A 16,624-nucleotide genomic window follows, 5' to 3' on the forward strand; every position below is an offset into this window, starting at 1 on the left:
AGTGAGCAATTCTGCCAGGGCGTGGAGGAGAATCTGAAGTATGGCAAGAAAAGACACTCTTGGAGGGGTTTCCAGTTCCTGAGCTGAAGTCCCACCCCAGACACATGTGCTTAGACAAATTCTGCTAGGTTGCCAGAACGTGGTTGCCATCCAACAGCTCATCTGGCTTTGGATGTATATTGATTTTTATTTCCTCATTTAAATCCAGAAAGTTTATGAGAGCTCTGAGTGTTAGGCTGAAAACCTGGTGGTAATCATGCATGGAAAAATAAGGCTAAACTCTGACCAACATCATGAGGTGCCTGGTGCTGAATGGGAAGGCATTCTCAGTGCTGAGTAACTGGCTGGGGCTGAGTGGAGACCTCATGGCTGTTTACAGCTACCTGAAAGGAGGCTGTGGAGAGGTTGGTGTCGATCTTTTCTCACAGGTAATTCGTGATAGAGCAAAAGGGAATGGCCTCAAGCTGCAGCAAGAGAGCTTTAGACTAGATATTAGGAAACGCTTTTTCCCAGCAAGTGTGGTCAGGCATTGGAATGAGCTGCCCAGGGAAGTGGTGGAGTCCCCAACCCTGGATGTGTTTAAAAGTCATTTGGATGTGGTGCTTGGAGCTATGGTTTAGGGTGAGCCTTGTAGAGTAAGGATATGGATTGGACTTGATGATCACGAGAGGCTTTGCCAACCTGGATGTTTGATTCTGTGGTTCTGTGACCTTTCCCTTCTCCTTCTTCGTTGGACAAGCCAATACATTCAGTGGTGTTCACCCAGCTCTCACTTCAGCCATGGCTGGCAGTTGTTCCACCTACGGTATCAACCTTGGGCATTGAGCTGGACAGAAGCTACCCTTCGCTGCAGCTCCTGGCATTGGCACTTGTCTTCACCAAGGCGTCTTAGGCTGCTGTTGCCGTCCCTGAAGGAGTGCCAGGTATCAGAGGGTTGCAATCACTTCTGCCTGTCCTCCCCTGCGTGGGAAACCTTGGCAAACCAGAAGAAAAAGAGGCCCTGTTGTGGGAAGAGCTGTGAGTAACTGTGTGTGCCAATGCCATTAGGTGAGGCGTGTACAGTGCCAGCAAAGCCACGGTGGTGGTGCCAGTGGTGCCAGTGCCTTGCTGCAGTGTGTTGTGGCGTAGCCATGGCAGCTGGTGATAGGGGAATGTGTGTGGGCTGCTGCTCCATTAAGGTATGATTAGATAGTGTTGGTAACAGGCATGCCAGTCCAGGCTAAAAGGTGACTGAGACCTCTGCAGGTCTGTGGAGAGGACTTGCTCTCAGCTTTGCAGCACCCACATGTGGGGTAGTGTTTCCAGGCACTTGGAGGCTCACCTTTTTATCCCTGCTCCCACAGACAGGGTCGCAGCTCCACACACTGGGAGGCTGCCAGCCCTTGTCCACAGAGATGTGGCAATCCATGCTTTCAGCTGAGAAAGGAGAGAAGGACATTCTCTCCCCATTTGGCACTGCAGAGCAACAGCTTACACTGGGGTATTTGGGTGGAGGAGAGGAGGCTGAGGGCAGAGCTCATTGCTCTCTGCAGCTCCCTGCAGGGAGGTTGCAGCAAGGAGGGGGCAGCCTCTGCTGCTTGGGGGCAAGGCACAGGAGCAGAGGAAATGGTTCCAAGCTGCCCCAGGGGAGGCTCAGGCTGGAGCTCAGGGGATATTTCTGCCCTGGAAGGTTCTCAACCATTGGCACAGGCTGCCCAGGGCAGTGCTGCAGTCCCCATCCCTGGGGGTGTTCCAGCAGCCTGTGGAGCTGTGCTCAGGAATATGGTTTGGTGTGAGCCTGCAGTGCTGGGTGGAGGCTTGGACTGGAGGAGCTTGGAGGTCTCTTCCAGCCAGAAGTTTTCTGTGATTCTGTTTGTTCTTTCCTGACCACCAAGAGTAGTCAGGGATTGACAGTGAACGTACGTGAAGGGCTTAGGCTTGTTTCTTCCTTAGCTACCTCCTTTCACCTACCTTTAAAGCAGAGCTGAAAGACCTTTGATTGAAAACCACTCTAGAGAGCAGAGTGGCTGAAGCCAGCCTGGTTTTCAGTGGGCTAGAGTTTGTGTGTGTGCCTCCCTCAGATCTACAGCAATGTCAAGAGCACTGTGGTTTTTTTTTTTACTAGAAACATTTCATTTCTTCTAATTAGTGAAGTCACAGCTCAGGGCCAGCCACAGAGCTTTGTTGTTGTAACCCTTGTCCACCTTCCCTGCAATGCTGCTGCTGCTAATCTAAATGTAAATTGTAAGCTCTGTGGGACAGGGTCTGTCCCTTGCGTTTGCAACACCTCTCTCCCTTCCTCTCGAGTGCCTTTTAGTTTGTCGGGGGTTATTTCTTTATTATTCAGTGCTCTCAGAGCAGAATGCCTATCACTTGCCTTACGTGCTCCTTGATGATTCCTAAATTCACTTCCTTAATTGAGACCACTTGTGGCCTCCCCCTTTGGCCATGAATCAGAATATCTGCAACAAGCCATCGGCACAAGATGTATTTTAGGATCTTTACATGTCCCACCAGAGCCTCCTCATTTCCCCCGACCAGGAAAAATGGAATGCTTGTCTGAGGTGCCTGATGAGCAGCAAACCAGAACTGTTTGGGGAAAAGCAAAAGAAATGAGTGTGCAGAGCAGGTTACAAAGAGCCAGAGAACAGCCTGCTGTTGCGTCTCCCCCTCTCCTTACAGAGGTCCTGTTCTGGCACAGCGCTGGTGGTGGAGCCCAGTCTGGAAGGCTTTTGGGTGTGCAGCCCCCGGCTGCAGAGGGGCTTCAGGGGTCAAACCCAATCCCTCTGTGTTACTCCACACGAATAAATCACACGCCTGTGAAATCCATGCTGTAGTTTGCTGCGGGGTCCCGTGGGAGCAGGAAAGTAATTCAGCCCAGCTGGATGCTTGTTCCTGCTCGAGCACAAGCCCTACGAGGAGAGGCTGAGGGAGCTGGGGTTGTTTAGCCTGGAGAAGAGGAGGCTCAGGGGTGACCTTATTGCTGTCTACAACTACCTGAAGGGTGGTTGTGGCCAGGAGGAGGTTGCTCTCTTCTCTCAGGTGGTCAGCTCCAGAACAAGGGGACACAGCCTCAGGCTGCGCCAGGGGAGATTTCGGCTCGAGGTGAGGAGAAAGTTCTTCACTGAGAGAGTCATTGGACACTGGAATGGGCTGCCTGGGGAGGTGGTGGAGTCGTCGTCCCTGGGGCAGTTCAAGGCAAGGTTGGATGTGGCACTTGGTGCCATGGTCTAGCCTTGGGCACTGTGGTAAAGGGTTGGACTTGATGATCTGTGAGGTCTCTTCCAACCTTGGTGATACTGTGATACTGTGATACTGTGAGCGGTGCTGCTGTGCCAGCGCAGCTCCTCGGCTCGCCCTGCTCTCAGCGCGGGGTGTGCCGGCGTCGCTTTAATTACCAAAGCTGCTTTCTCACCTTCCAGACAGCTCTCTTCCCGCTAGCCAAGGCATCTGAACCTAATCGGAGCCAGCAGCTGCTGTCTGCCAAATGGCCAGCCCGCTGGCCTCGCCGGGCCTCTGGGGCAAGCCCTGCTCCCCCTCTCCCATGCTGAGAACTGCTCTGTGTGAAAGCTCTTCCCTCAACTTGAACTCCAGCGAGGAGTCCCTGTGGCCTGTGGAGACCCAACTGGTCCTTGCAGCAAGAAAGGCTCCTTTGCGAGGTGCCCAAAGGCTGCCTAAGGGCCCAACACAGCCACCGGGGATGCTGCGCTGCCAAGGGCTGCTGCCCCGGCGCTAACCTCGCTGCCTAATGGACCAAGTAATTTCTTTGCCACCGCCCTTGTCGGTGAAAAAAGAGAGGCTTTTGTGAGCCCAGTGAAAGCTCTAGGAACGACCTGAGGGCATCTGAAGACTGCAGGTGTGGAATTGGTGCTAATTACAGAGATACTTCATCCTGAGACTTCACTGCTGTGGTGCCTCTGATCCCAGCGAGGAAGCGACCTGTGTGCTGCAGCCCCTGCGAATGGGCTGCGAATACCGACCCAGCTCTGGTGTTTGATCTCCACGTCCAGCAGCCGTCCAGCAGCTGCTCGCAGCTCAAAGACTCCCGAGTGCTGCCCAGCCCAGCAGAGCCTTGCGTGAGCGGCAGCAGGGCCAAAGCTTTGGCTTCTGGTGTGCAAAACGCTCTGTTAGGCGCTGGCAGGGGAGGGCTGGAGGCAGCGGCTGCGGCCAGGGCACAGGGCGAACGTGGGCCCTTGTCAGATGTACGCCCCCTCTAAAAATGCAAATCGATAACCAAACACTGAGACAATGGAGCTCTGCTAATCCTTCTACAAAGGGCAAACTGCTAATCTGGCTGCCCAGCCAGGCTGGCTGCCTCACCTTAACAATAGCTGCATTTATACCTCCTGTTTTACTTGCAAAGGGGCATGGCTGAGCCGGGAAGGCTTTCGGCTCACCTGCCCGCTGGGGGAGGGCGGCAGAGCCTTTCATGCCCGGCGCACTCCCTGCCCTCTGAGCAGCGCTGCCATTTCGGCAGGCCGAGGCAGAAAAAGGCCAGCACGGGGCTGCCAAATTGTCATCCACGTTAGGCTGGGCTGTGCCTGTGCTCCGACAATGCCGCCAGTGTCTGCTGAGGGCACGGAAAGGTCTCCTCATGTCTTCACCCAGCCACTATCTGAGGGCCAGATCTTCAGAGGCACCCCCAAGGAAGGCTGCTGAGCTCCCTGACTTCCACCTTACTCTTTGCTTCACAAGTGTGTTGTATCACAGAATCACAGAATCATCAGGGTTGGAAGAGACCTCACAGATCATCAAGTCCAACCCTTTACCACAGAGCTCAAGGCTAGACCATGGCACCAAGTGCCACGTCCAACCTTGCCTTGAAGTGCCCCAGGGACGGCGACTCCACCACCTCCCCGGGCAGCCCATTCCAGTGTCCTTGCTAAGGAGCATTATCAGCTGGGCACGTCTGAGCCCATCTTCAGTGGCCTGCTCCTGCCTGACGAGGCCACCATGGAAAGCCAGCAGGGATGGAGAAGGGCCTGACAGGGCATCTAGAGCTTGAAAAAGGCTGTGGTGAGGTACCAGGGAGTTGATTGCCAGGTTGTGTGGCTCTTTGTCTTGCCCAACACTCATGCAGATGTTATTGGTTTAGCAGAACTGCCTGTGGTGTCGCTGGAGAGTCCTGGCATGGAGCTCTGTCTGCAGCTGCTGCACCTTCTCTTGCACAGAATCATACAACTGTTTTGGTTAGAAAAGCCTTCTAGGAGCGTCCAGTCCAATCAGCAACCCAAGTGTCCTGGCCCCAGGTGCCATGGCCACAGCCTTCTGCAACACCTCCAGCCATGGGTACTCCACCACCTCTCTCAGCTGCTCCTCCCCAGCCCTGTTCTCCAGACCCTTCCTCATCTTTGTTGCCCTTCTCCGGACCTGCTCCAGCCCCTCAAAGTCCTGCTTGGAGTGAGGGCCCAAAGCTGAAGGCAGCACTCAATCTGTGGCCTCACCAGTGCTAGGCACAGGGGCACAGTCACTGCCCTGCTCCTGCTGGCCACACCACTGCTGATCCAGGCCAGGCTGCTGGTGCCCTTCTTGGCCACCTGGGCACACTGCTGGCTCATATTCATATGGCTGTTGACCAATACCCTCAGGTCCTTTCCCCTCTTTTGATTTAGTCTCTACTATTAGATCTGATGCAAAGAGATGGAAGTCAGATTTTTCTTGTTGTCTTTAGTCAATGAGATGTCTCCAAACCCAAACGCCTGTTTGAAGAGGAAGGACACATGGAAGAGCCATAGCTGGGGAGTCACAAATGTAAGGCACTTTGGTTCAGGAGGATTGAACAGACATGTCTCATAGGGCAACAGACCTGTGGGGTTGCTGTGTTCCTTGTAAGCAGCTTTGGATGAGGGCAGAAGACAATCAGGATGCTTTCCATTGTTTTCATCCCAGAGAGATTATATTTTTAATCTCCCAGCATCACAGGAGATTAACATCAACCTGCCAGTTTCCCACAGGGGACTGCAGCTGGCATCTGGCAAAGCAATTCCTGCAGCTTGTACTTAAGGGATTCTCTGGAGAGGGAGGGAGGAGCAGTCATGGGCCAAGCATGCTGGAAAGGCCCTGTGAACGATTTGGAGGGTGCTGATTAGTCATTGCCTCTCTGAGGACTTGTTAATGCAGCTGCAGCTCCAAGTGAAGGCAGGCCAGGTAAAGGATGCTGTAGCTTTTGTGTCTGTCAGCAGCTTCTGTTCCTGACTGTGGGAAATGGGTCCTTAGAAGCTCAGGCCTGCTGTGCCATGAGGGTTGTTACATCCAGCACAGGAGCATACCTCAGCTAGCTCAGCCCAAGAGTGCTGAGCCTTCTGCCTTGGGTAACAAGGCAGAGCTGGACACACAGCACCAACAGGAGAGCTGCAGGAAGAAGCTGGTTCACCTCCATTGCTGTCTCACACAACTAAGGAAAACTCACCCAGGCCAGCTTGGTTCCACTCTCGACTTTGGGGGCTGTGTGGTCAATGAACAGTGAATGGAAGCACCTGTGTTTAAGAATGCAGTGTAAGGGGATTTTAACACCTGCCTCTTGTCAAACCAACCTCACAAACTAAAAAATACTCAGCACAGATGCTGAATTATGAGTTATTAAATACATGAGGCAGGGCTCAAGGTGGAGCTGGGAGGGGATGGGGAAAGAAAATGAGCAAAGACTAGCAGGATTTTATCCTTCTATAATGCAATTGCAGGCAGAGACAGAGACCCCAGAGCTTGGGCATGGCACAGCTGTAGGAACTATTTAGAGTATTTTCATTTCCAGTCTCATAATGTTTGAATTCTGCTAAAATTATTGTGTAAGAGCTTAAGGAGCAGGCCAATAAGGCAACTGCAGTGCCTTATGTGGGACAAAGAAATAGACTTGAGAGAGTTTTCTTGGCAGAGTTGCATGAAAATCAGTCTGGTGCCCAAGCTGCATCCACCAAGTGTCAGTACAGGAGTGTGCTGAAGGGCTGGAGGTGGGAAACATAATCCATAAAGAGCAGGATCTGGGTCTGCACAAAGAGAATGAAACAATCCCAGTAGCAGAAGTGCTGTGAGATGCCATGCTGCAGAAGACAAGGTCTCCTGGCATTTAGGGAGAAATAACAAACGTGTTGCAGGGTCCAGAGGAGGTGGCAGCAGGGGCGCTGTGCTGAGTCACAGCAAGTCTGAGCTGGATGCAGGATCAGTGCAGCCTTTCCCAGGGGACAGTGGAGTTTTGTAGTCATGCTGGTGAGAGAGCCCTGGTGTGAAATGCTGTGTGCAGCTCTGAGCAGCTGCCTGCACAGGGAGAATTTGAAATCCAGAATCAGGCTGTGCTGTTCAGCAGAGTAACCAGGAGCTGGCAAACCTGCGCTGGGAGACGCTAAGCCAGAGGCTAACCCAGCTTCACTCACACTCAGTAACTACAGGAGGGGAAAGGTGCAAGGAAGAGTAACTGGAGCTGAAGGACAGTGGGCATCAGAAAAGAACAGCACCAGTAAGTATAAGGAATATGACTGAACAGAGCCATGAGCTGTAGATTTAGAAGTGAGGCGCTAGATTTAAGAGGAAATTTGTACCCCTGGAGCAGTGAGGTTCTGGATGAGCCTTCCCAGACAAGCAGCTTAGCCTGATGAAGGTTTAAAGTGCTTAGTGATGCCTGACCAGACTGGCACAGACAGCCAAGCTGGCAGCAGGGAATGCTGGCCAGTGTTGGAGGGGGCCTTAAGAAAGAAGAGCACAGCAGTCATGAGCCAAATGAACTATGCTGGAAGGATGGAAAAGATGTGGAGGCTTCAGGTCAGATAACACTTGTCTGGGGACTTGTTTTCTCTGCCCAGAGAGTGGGCAGCCAGCCAGGCTTGCTGGATGGTAAGCATTTACCTGTGGTGGAGAAGAGGCCCTCTACAGAGAGCCAATAGATCATCTCATAGATGCTCTAGCAGCCAGCAATAGAGAATCCAAGAGATGCTCTAACAGATTATCAAACAGGCCCACTTGATTTCTATCACAATCACACAATGCCAGGTTTGGAGGGACCCCAAGGACCATGTGGGCCAACCTTTCTAGCTAACAGCAGAGCTGAACTGAGCTGGCCCAGCACCCTGCCAAACTGTCCCATGGAGGGGACTCCACTGCTTGCCCTGGGACACTCTGTGGGCAGTGGAGGAAGCTGATGGCTGGGTTTATTTCTAAATTATTTCTGTGTTATCTTCTACACACACAGAGGTTGCAAGAGTAGCCTTGATATTCCTTCCAAGATATTCTTTCTTCAGCAGGGAACTTCAGTTGCCAGGGAAGTCCTTCTGCCCTTGTACCCAGCACTGCTCAGGCCACACCTTGAGTGCTGTGTCCAGTTCTGGGCCCTTCAATTTAAGAATGATGTTGAGATGTGTATAGGGTTAACACTCCTGGGGGAGTGACCCTGAACCTGACCCTAGGGGTCTTGGCCCCTCCTCAGGGGTGGGCCACACTCCAGGTGATGGTTAGCCCACTCCCCCCACTTCTTGCGGTATAAAAGAGGAGCACTTCCTGCTCCTCGTTCTCTTGCTCTGTTTTCTCCTCTACCTGCGTTCATGATCACACACACACTGATACTGCATACCAGCCACGAGGCAGAGACACCATCACACACTCGGGTTGTATCCATCCCTGTTTTGTATTTTGCTGTTTTCCCTTCCTTATCCTTTGTAAACTCCCCTACCTCCAATCCCTTTTTTCTAAGTTATTGTTAAACTTTTCCTTTTTAACTTCCAAATCGAGTGAGATTGATTTATTGGGGGTGTCCCTACCTCTTATCTCTCTCCCTGTCTTTTGGGGAAAGGAGGGGGAGGAGGGGAGGGCACTCTATAAACTCTATAAATTCTATAAATTGTCATTGGGTCTACCAAATTTATAAGAGTCTCTGGGAACCTGCATTTGAACCCAAGACAAGATGCTTGGATGTGTCCAGAGAAGGGCACCAAGGTTGGGGATGGGGCTGGAGCACAGCCCTTTGAGGAGAGGCTGAGGGAGCTGGGGGGGTGCAGCCTGCAGCAGAGGAGGCTCAGGGCAGAGCTCATTGCCTGAAGGGAGGCTGTAGCCAGCTGGGGTTGGGCTCTGCTGCCAGGCAGCCAGGGAAAGAACAAGAGGACACAGCCTGAAGCTGTGCCAGGGCAGGTTCAGGCTGCATATTAGGAAAAAGTTGTTGTCAGAGAGAGTGATTGGCATTGGAGTGGGCTGCCCAGGGAGGTGGTGGAGTCTTCATCCCTGGAAGTGTTTAAGAGGAGACTGCATGAAGCACTTAGTGTCATGGGTTGGTTAATTAGAAGGGTTAGGTGATAGGTTGGACTTGATGATCTCAGAGGTCTTTGCCACCCTGCTTAATTATGTGATTCTGTGAAGTGCTGCTTTAAGCTTTTCAAACCAAAGGCCAACCACCTTGGCTGTGCTGAATCCATGATGCCTGCAGTAGGCAGGGGCAGGAATGAGCTCCTGAGCTGATGAGAGCAACAGCCCTTGGGCAGTCCATGGGGAGACATAAATCTCTGTGTGGAGTAAGGTGAGAACTAGGCACTGGTTGAGACTCTGCTGGCAGCTCTGAGACTTGCCATCTGCCCAGCTAAATCCCCTCTTGGACTGAGAGCATAACTGTGTTGAAACCTTCTGTGAGACCCACAAGACCTCTGCTAAAAGAGCAACTGAACAAAGATCAAAACTAGGAAGAGAAGGAAAAAAAAACCTCAAACCAACCAAAAAAACCCAACCCAATAAAACATCTCCAAACCCCACAAACCAAAACCCAAGAAGAAACTCTAAAACCTGTGGGAACAACCAGGGGAGAGGAAGGAAAAAGTGTTTCCTGGAAAATAAAGACCCCCATTGAACTTTCAGTCTGCTCCAGACACCCAGAGCCTGCCCCATTATGCTAGAAACGCTTTACCCAGCAAGGAGGGGAAGACAAAAGAAGCCAAACCGCTGGAAGAGTGATGACATTTGCCCTTGTATCCTGCTCCTTCACAGCCTGACTGCTGCAGGCAGCAGAGGGATGCTCTGTGCAGCCATCCCTGCGACCAGGCTGCTTTGTTTCTAGATAGAGGAGTGAGGGGAAATGGGAGCAGGCAGCTGAAGTGTCTCGTTCTGGATCTCCCAGGAGGGCACTCCAAACACACAGCTCTGTGGGCTGCAGGTGCCAACCCCCACTCTGCAGTCCCAAGCAGAAGTTAAAAGCAGCGGCAGGAGAGTTTTAATGCCCTGTTCAGTGCTGACTCGCATCTCGCTGGAGCCACAGCGACCTGCAGATTGGTGTTTGATCCAGCTCTGATCTCTAACTTCTGCCGGCTGCCATGCATGGCAAAAGTCATCTGATAGGGACCAGCGGTGAAGGGTGTGCCTTGGAGCTGGAGCCACGTCCTCCTGGGCTGGGTGAGTCACTCGATTGCCTTTGGGAATAGCCCTCTGCGCAGGAATGTTATCAGCACCTCCCCTGCTGAATTGTTCCCCCCAGACCCCAGCAGCAAGGCTGGCTGCTGGCTGCCCGCAGCTACGTGCGCAGGTTCAGCTGCCGCTGCTGCTGCTCCAGCAAGGGGCAGCTGAGGGGCTTGAGCAAGAACTGCTCCCAGTCTGCTCCCCACCAGCAGTAAACAGCTTTTACTGCTGAGCACAAATGGCATCAAACCAGGCTGCCCTGTGACTTTTTTACTCTTGGGGCTTGGTTTTGATCACTTAAAAAAGCCCAACGAATTGTAGGGAATAGATGGAATTTTAAATATATATATCAGATGTTTAGGCCAGATATTTATTGAGTCAATGAATCATTTCCAGTTGAGAAATATTTCCCTCTCCACATGTTATGGACATCAGGAGTGCTTTTGTTGTGGAGCACGTGGAGGAACAAGTTGCTCTGGCAGTGGAGTGAACCCAGATGGATTTTAATCAGCTTTGGCTGACTGGATCCTCCAAGCTTTGGCTGGTCCATGAATGAACCACACCCATGGCTTCTGGGCCCTTTCTCCCCTCCTCTCCCTCTGTGTCCTTCCCGTTTATGCAGCTTCCTTGAGCTGGGTAGCTTTGAGTTCAGTTGGTCAGATTGGGCCTGCCCAGCTTTCAGTGCCACGAGACAGGAGTGCAATGCAACACGGTATGAGTCTTGCAGCTGGTTTGGGACCACTAAGGGGCAGGGTCTTGAAGCCTGTGAACAGTGGTGAGAGCTGGGAGATCTGCCTTCAAATTAGAAGAAGCTGGATTTAGATTAGACACTGGGATGCAAATCTGGAACAGGCACTGGAACAGGCTGTGGAGGCTCCAAGCCTGGTAGTTTTGAAAGCCAGGTTGGACAGGACCTTGAGCAAGCTGGGCTAGCAGGAGGTGTCCTGCCCATGGCAGGGGGTCGGAACTAGATGACGTCTGAAGTCCCTTCCAACCCACCCAACCCATTCCATGATCTGTCTCCTACCCACAACAGCACTCATGAGTAACCAATAATCACCCTCTGCCTGGTCTTGCCATACCTCTGGATCAAGGGCAGTGCCTCCAGCTCAGAGGTGCCGAAGTTGTAGCCCATTCCTATTTATAACACAATTACAGGTAGGCAGCTGTACTCAGGAGTGCATGTCCTAGGCAGGGCTGCAGAGGAAAGGAACAGGATTTGAAAGCCTTGAGTAGCAGTCTTTATCCCAAATTAGTGCAGGATATCCAAGAAGGGTAAAAGATCTGAAAAGAAACTGGAGTTTAAGAGGTTATCCACAGAGGTTCTCCATGCTGTGGCTCCTGGGAGAAGGGAATACAGCCCTAGAGGAGATGCCAGGGCACCTTTCTGTGTCTGACACTCCTGTTGATTTCTGGAGAACAGGGCTGGGGGGGGATCATTGTGGAGGAGACTGAGGACAGAGCTCATTGCTCTCTGCAGCTCCCTGAGAGGAGGCTGCAGGCAGGTGGGGGTTGGGCTCTGCTCCCTAGCATCAGGTGATGGAAGGAGAGGAAATGTCCTGAGCTTGTGCCTGGGGAGGGTTAGGTTGGAGAGGAGGAAAAATGTCTTTGGTGCAGGAGTGGTCAGGGACTGGCAGAGGCTGCCCAGGGAGGTGGTGGAGTGCCCATGGCTGGAGGTGTTCAGGAAACCTGTGGCCATGGCAGCTGGGGCCAGGGTTTGGTGTCCATGGTGGGGTTGGGTTCATGGTTGGGCTTTATCTTAGAGGGCTTTTCCAACTGCAACAGTTGTATGAGTCTAAAAAGTGTTGCATGTCTCTGGTTTGCTGGTTCAGTTCTCTGGATGGCTCCTGGATGCTGTTAGGGCAGGAGCATGTCCCCAAAGCTGCCTGTGCCACAGGAAACCATGGCAGCGTTAGGCATGAGCCAGCCAGGAGTGCCCCTGAGTGCTGTAAGGGTTTGCTGTGTTCTGCAGGAGGTGCTCAGACTTGAAGAAACCTCCCAGGCTGGAGCTGGGCGGCAGGCAGAAGCCAGACAATGCAGCAAAGGTGACGCTTTGTAACTATTTCCACTTATTTAAACAGATCCATTACCTGTTTGAATAGCTGGAAGTACTCCTGAACTGCAGCAGCTTGGAACTTTCTCTTGTCTGATTCCCTTGGTTCGTTTTCCCAGGCCTGATAGCTGCTGTCTTGAAACGTTCTCACTGAGGAGGCAGAGAGGTGCCTGTGTTCACCCTGTCCCTGTCCCTGCAGCAGCATCCCAAAGCAGCCCAAGAATTGTTCCAGGGTGGGAGCAAAGGCTCCGGGCTGGCAGTGAGCGGCAGTGCAGGGCTGTAACATCTGACTGCAGCAGGTGGTGTCAGTGTGGGGACCCACTGCCTGGGTTGCCTGCCTGGGACAGGGCAGTAAGGAGCTCTTTGAGGCATCTCACTGCAGAAAACCCCTAGGTCTTTCTTAAGCTGCAGCTGGCCACAGCACTGCTTTGAGCACATGGGGACATGGCCAAGGTGTGCAGTGTTTAGGATCTGCTCTGGCAGGGGGGGGTGGACCAGATGATCTTTTGAGGTCCCTTCCAGCCCCTGACAGTTTATTATTCCATGACTCTATGATCTAAAAGCAGCTGGACACGTCACACAGGTGCTCTGTGCCACCAGCAGCTGCCTTTGTCCAGCAGGCTGAGGGCTGACATCTCACCTCCCCTCAGGCTATAAACCAGATTCTTTAATTCCCTCCCTCTCTCAATAAAAAACCAGGATCCTCTTGGCCAGGTGCGATGTCAGCAGCAGTCCCTGCAAGCAAGGGCCCTGGCCGGTGACCATGGGGCTTTATTAAACCGCAGAGTACCCCTGCGAGATGTGACAGGGTCCAGCATCGCTGCCCGCAGAGGAAGAGAGCAGCACCGTGGGCTGCGGGGGCAACTGCAGCTACTCAGCACACACACCTCTGGCCCTTCAGGAGCCCGGGGGAAGGGAAAGGTAGCTCCTTTCATAATGTTAAGCAGCCCTGCTTCCTCCGCCGTTCTCTCTTTTCGGAGGGCTCTTGCTGCACGTGGGAAGTGGGGATGCAGCTGCAGGGGGCTGGGCTGCAGCTAAGCGCAGCGGGCGCTGCCTGCCAGCCAGCCCTCGGTGTTTGGGGCTTCTGCTGCTTTCCCTTCTGCTCAGCTGCAGCCTACACTTCCCATAGCTCTAAGGGAACACTGAGGACCAGAACCCTGCACCCTGTCTCCTGTCTGTCTGGGCTAATAGAGTCTCTTCTGACCTGCTCTGCTCCACAGGTCACTCTGCTGGGGATGTCTCTCACTTCACCTGCCAGGTGGGAGCAGCTTTGTCACGTTTTGGTTCTCTGGGCTTTGGGATTTTCTGTTTGTGAAGATGGGAGAAAGTGTGGGTGTGGACAAATGTTTCCAAAGGAAACAGTGGTTTGGAGTAGGTCTGTGCTAGGATACCAGGACAGGCGTTTGGTGACAGGCTGTTCAGCTGCTCAGGTGGTGGGGATGGAGGTGCCTCAATGGACTCTGATGCAGTCACCACCTGCTTTTGAGACAGGAGTATGGGAGAGTGGCTGGGCTGCACTGCTACAGGTCCTAATTCCCACTCTGCCTCCCCCCTCGATGTCAGACTGACTCCAGGGGACTTTGCACTTTCATAGACTGTATAATTTGTGTTCTTGAGCTCACACTTCACAGTGGCAGAGGAAGTCTCGTCTGTTCCTTAGGGGCACTTTTCTATTGCATTTTTGCTTGGAATTCCTCATCTCAGTGCATTCCTTTGTTTCCATGAATGAGGAGACACTTTCCCACTGGGGAGCATCTCTGCAGCTTGAGCCACACCTGGGAGAAGGGCACCTGCCACTCTCTCTGGACACAGCTCCATGAGGCTGATGTTGGCAGACCAATGCTCCTGGGTTCTTACCATTTCTGGTGATGGGTCCCACAACATGGTGATAGAAACCTGATCTCATCCCTGCTTCTGATGCCCTTGCCTGCCTTCACTGCTCTTGACCCTGCTTTCCCAGCACTGAAAGATGACAGTCACCATTTGGCAGTACAGATGCAGCCTCTCTGGGTCTCTGTCCCTCCGTGTCAATCTGCAGTCTTGCTCATATTTAGGATGCAATGTCCACAGCTCTTCAGTGAGTTGAGCTCTTTGGGCAGATATAGTCTTTACCACATGCATTTGCCCACCTCAGAGGCCAAGGGAAGGTGCCTGGTGAGTGAGATGCGTGGAAGGAGTTAACTGCTTGCAAAACAGATGGAGACCTTACAGCATGTCATCAGTCCCTGGCAGCAGCAGTTTTCTTTTCCTGCTTAAATCTCATTTCCTTTCCTTCCTAAGCTTTTCCTCTTCCTGACCTGTTACTGGAGAGCTCATGAAGGCTTGCAGAGGCCACACTGGAGAAGAAACCTTGTCCTGCTTGAAAGCCACTTCTATTTGTGCTTTCCTCTAAATGGCATGCAGAAAACGAGTCAGCCATGTGTGAGAGGCAAAGCTAACATCCCTCGTGACCAAGCAGTTGAATGATTTCTATACCTGGGCAAACAGGTTGTAGAAGCTGCAATTAACCACCTTGGACTGTAGAGTAACTTCAGATTTTCAGCTTTCATGGCCACTTGTTGGTGTTTGCAGAGCATTCCTGCAGCATATGGTAACCTTTAGTGCAGCACAGAGCTGCAGGGGTAAGTGCAAAACCCCTCAGTCCTGGATGGGGCATGTGGTTGCTGTTAGCCAGTGGCATAGCTCTCGGTTGGTTGGGTTTGCTTTAAGCCCATCTGAGCCCTCCAGCTCCCCTTCAGCAGCAGCTTGAGGGCTGCCTGAAAGCGATGTGGACAGCGCAGTGCAGAGCCCTCGCTGGCAGGACAGTCACACAGAGAGTGCTGCACAGGCACTTCAAAGGGAGCAGTTCCTGCTGCGATGTGCTCACCCGCGACGGAAATGCAGCAGAGAAGGAGCAGGAGGCAGAGGCACGAAGTAATCCTGCGGTGACTCGGGTGAGATGACACAGACATGACTGATGGGGCCAGAACAGGACCCAAAAGTCCTCAGCTCTCTTGCTTCCATCACCCACCACGTTCCCAGGGTGGTTTGTTATTTTAAATGTTAGTGAAACATCTGCATAAAAGAACAAATCATGAAGCAGTGGCAGCTGTCTGCCTCTCTGCTCTGTCACAAGTATTGTCTTAGGACCAAGGAAGAGGGACAGAAAGATCTATTAAGCAACATCCCCTGAGCAGTATAAATCTCCCGAGCAAATAATGAGGCTTCTTTACCCTGTCTGATTCCCCAAGGGCGCTGGTCCCTTCCAGGATAGCAGACCCTTGGTGCCCCAGCATGCCCACGAGCAGGAATGCTGTGCTGGGCAGGCTGCAGTGCCCAGCTGGGAGCCTGTCGGGGCACAAGGCAGGGGGTGAAGGACAGCGGGCATCAGAGCTGGCTTGCTGCTGTTGGGACACTGTCACTGCTCCTCCTGCAGCTTCGAGGAGATGAGGACAGCTGTGGGGGAAGTCAAATCTCTCATTGCCCTGAAGGGAGATGTTGCCATGCCTGTGCCTCCTTATTTGAACTGTTGTCTTGACGAGGTGCTTAGCGTCTGACAGCTCTGCTTTGCTCTTCTGACTCCCTTCAGTGGAGCGTGGGGGTGCTCAGGCAGTGCTGTAAGAGGCCCAGACTAGGCACAGTCTTTCATCCAGGATTTTATCACTGCACGGACCTAGGAAGGCTGTGGACAAAGTGATCACAACCACAAGGCAGCACAAAGGGCTCCAGCTTTTGTCCCGAGAGGGAAAGAGCTCAGGTGGCCTGGAGTGGCTGATGGCATCTACTCTGCCCATTTCCTTCCCCCAGCTGCCTCCTCACGCCGTGGCAGAGGTGGATGAGTCGAGGCAGGTCACAGCTGGTGGCTTTGGACAGTTCCTCTTTCACGACAGCCAGGGCTGACAGGGATGTAGCTGAGATGGGTGAGCTTCTGTCCTCCTGCTGCTGCCCAGCACCTTCTCAGGACAGGGCAGGTGGCAGCAGCAACCGATCAGGCTTTGAATTGCTGTCTGCCTGCACTAACACTGTCAGACCTTCTGCCCTTGGGTTTCTCAGCTCCCTGTGAGCACAAGGGGCCTGATGCCCATGGTGTTCCCATTGACCTGGTCCGCCTTGCCCTTGCCTGACACAAGTGGCATCTCTGGCCACAAGCTTTCAAAGTTCTGCACCCAAACAGCAAATGGCCCAAATGTAGAAGACCCTTCTGAAAATCTGAACTCTGACAACTTTTCTGAGTGCTCCAGTGGGGCAGGCCCC

This window comes from Pogoniulus pusillus, chromosome 34 (genome assembly GCF_015220805.1).
Source record: "Pogoniulus pusillus isolate bPogPus1 chromosome 34, bPogPus1.pri, whole genome shotgun sequence".
Taxonomy (NCBI): Eukaryota; Metazoa; Chordata; class Aves; order Piciformes; family Lybiidae; genus Pogoniulus; species Pogoniulus pusillus.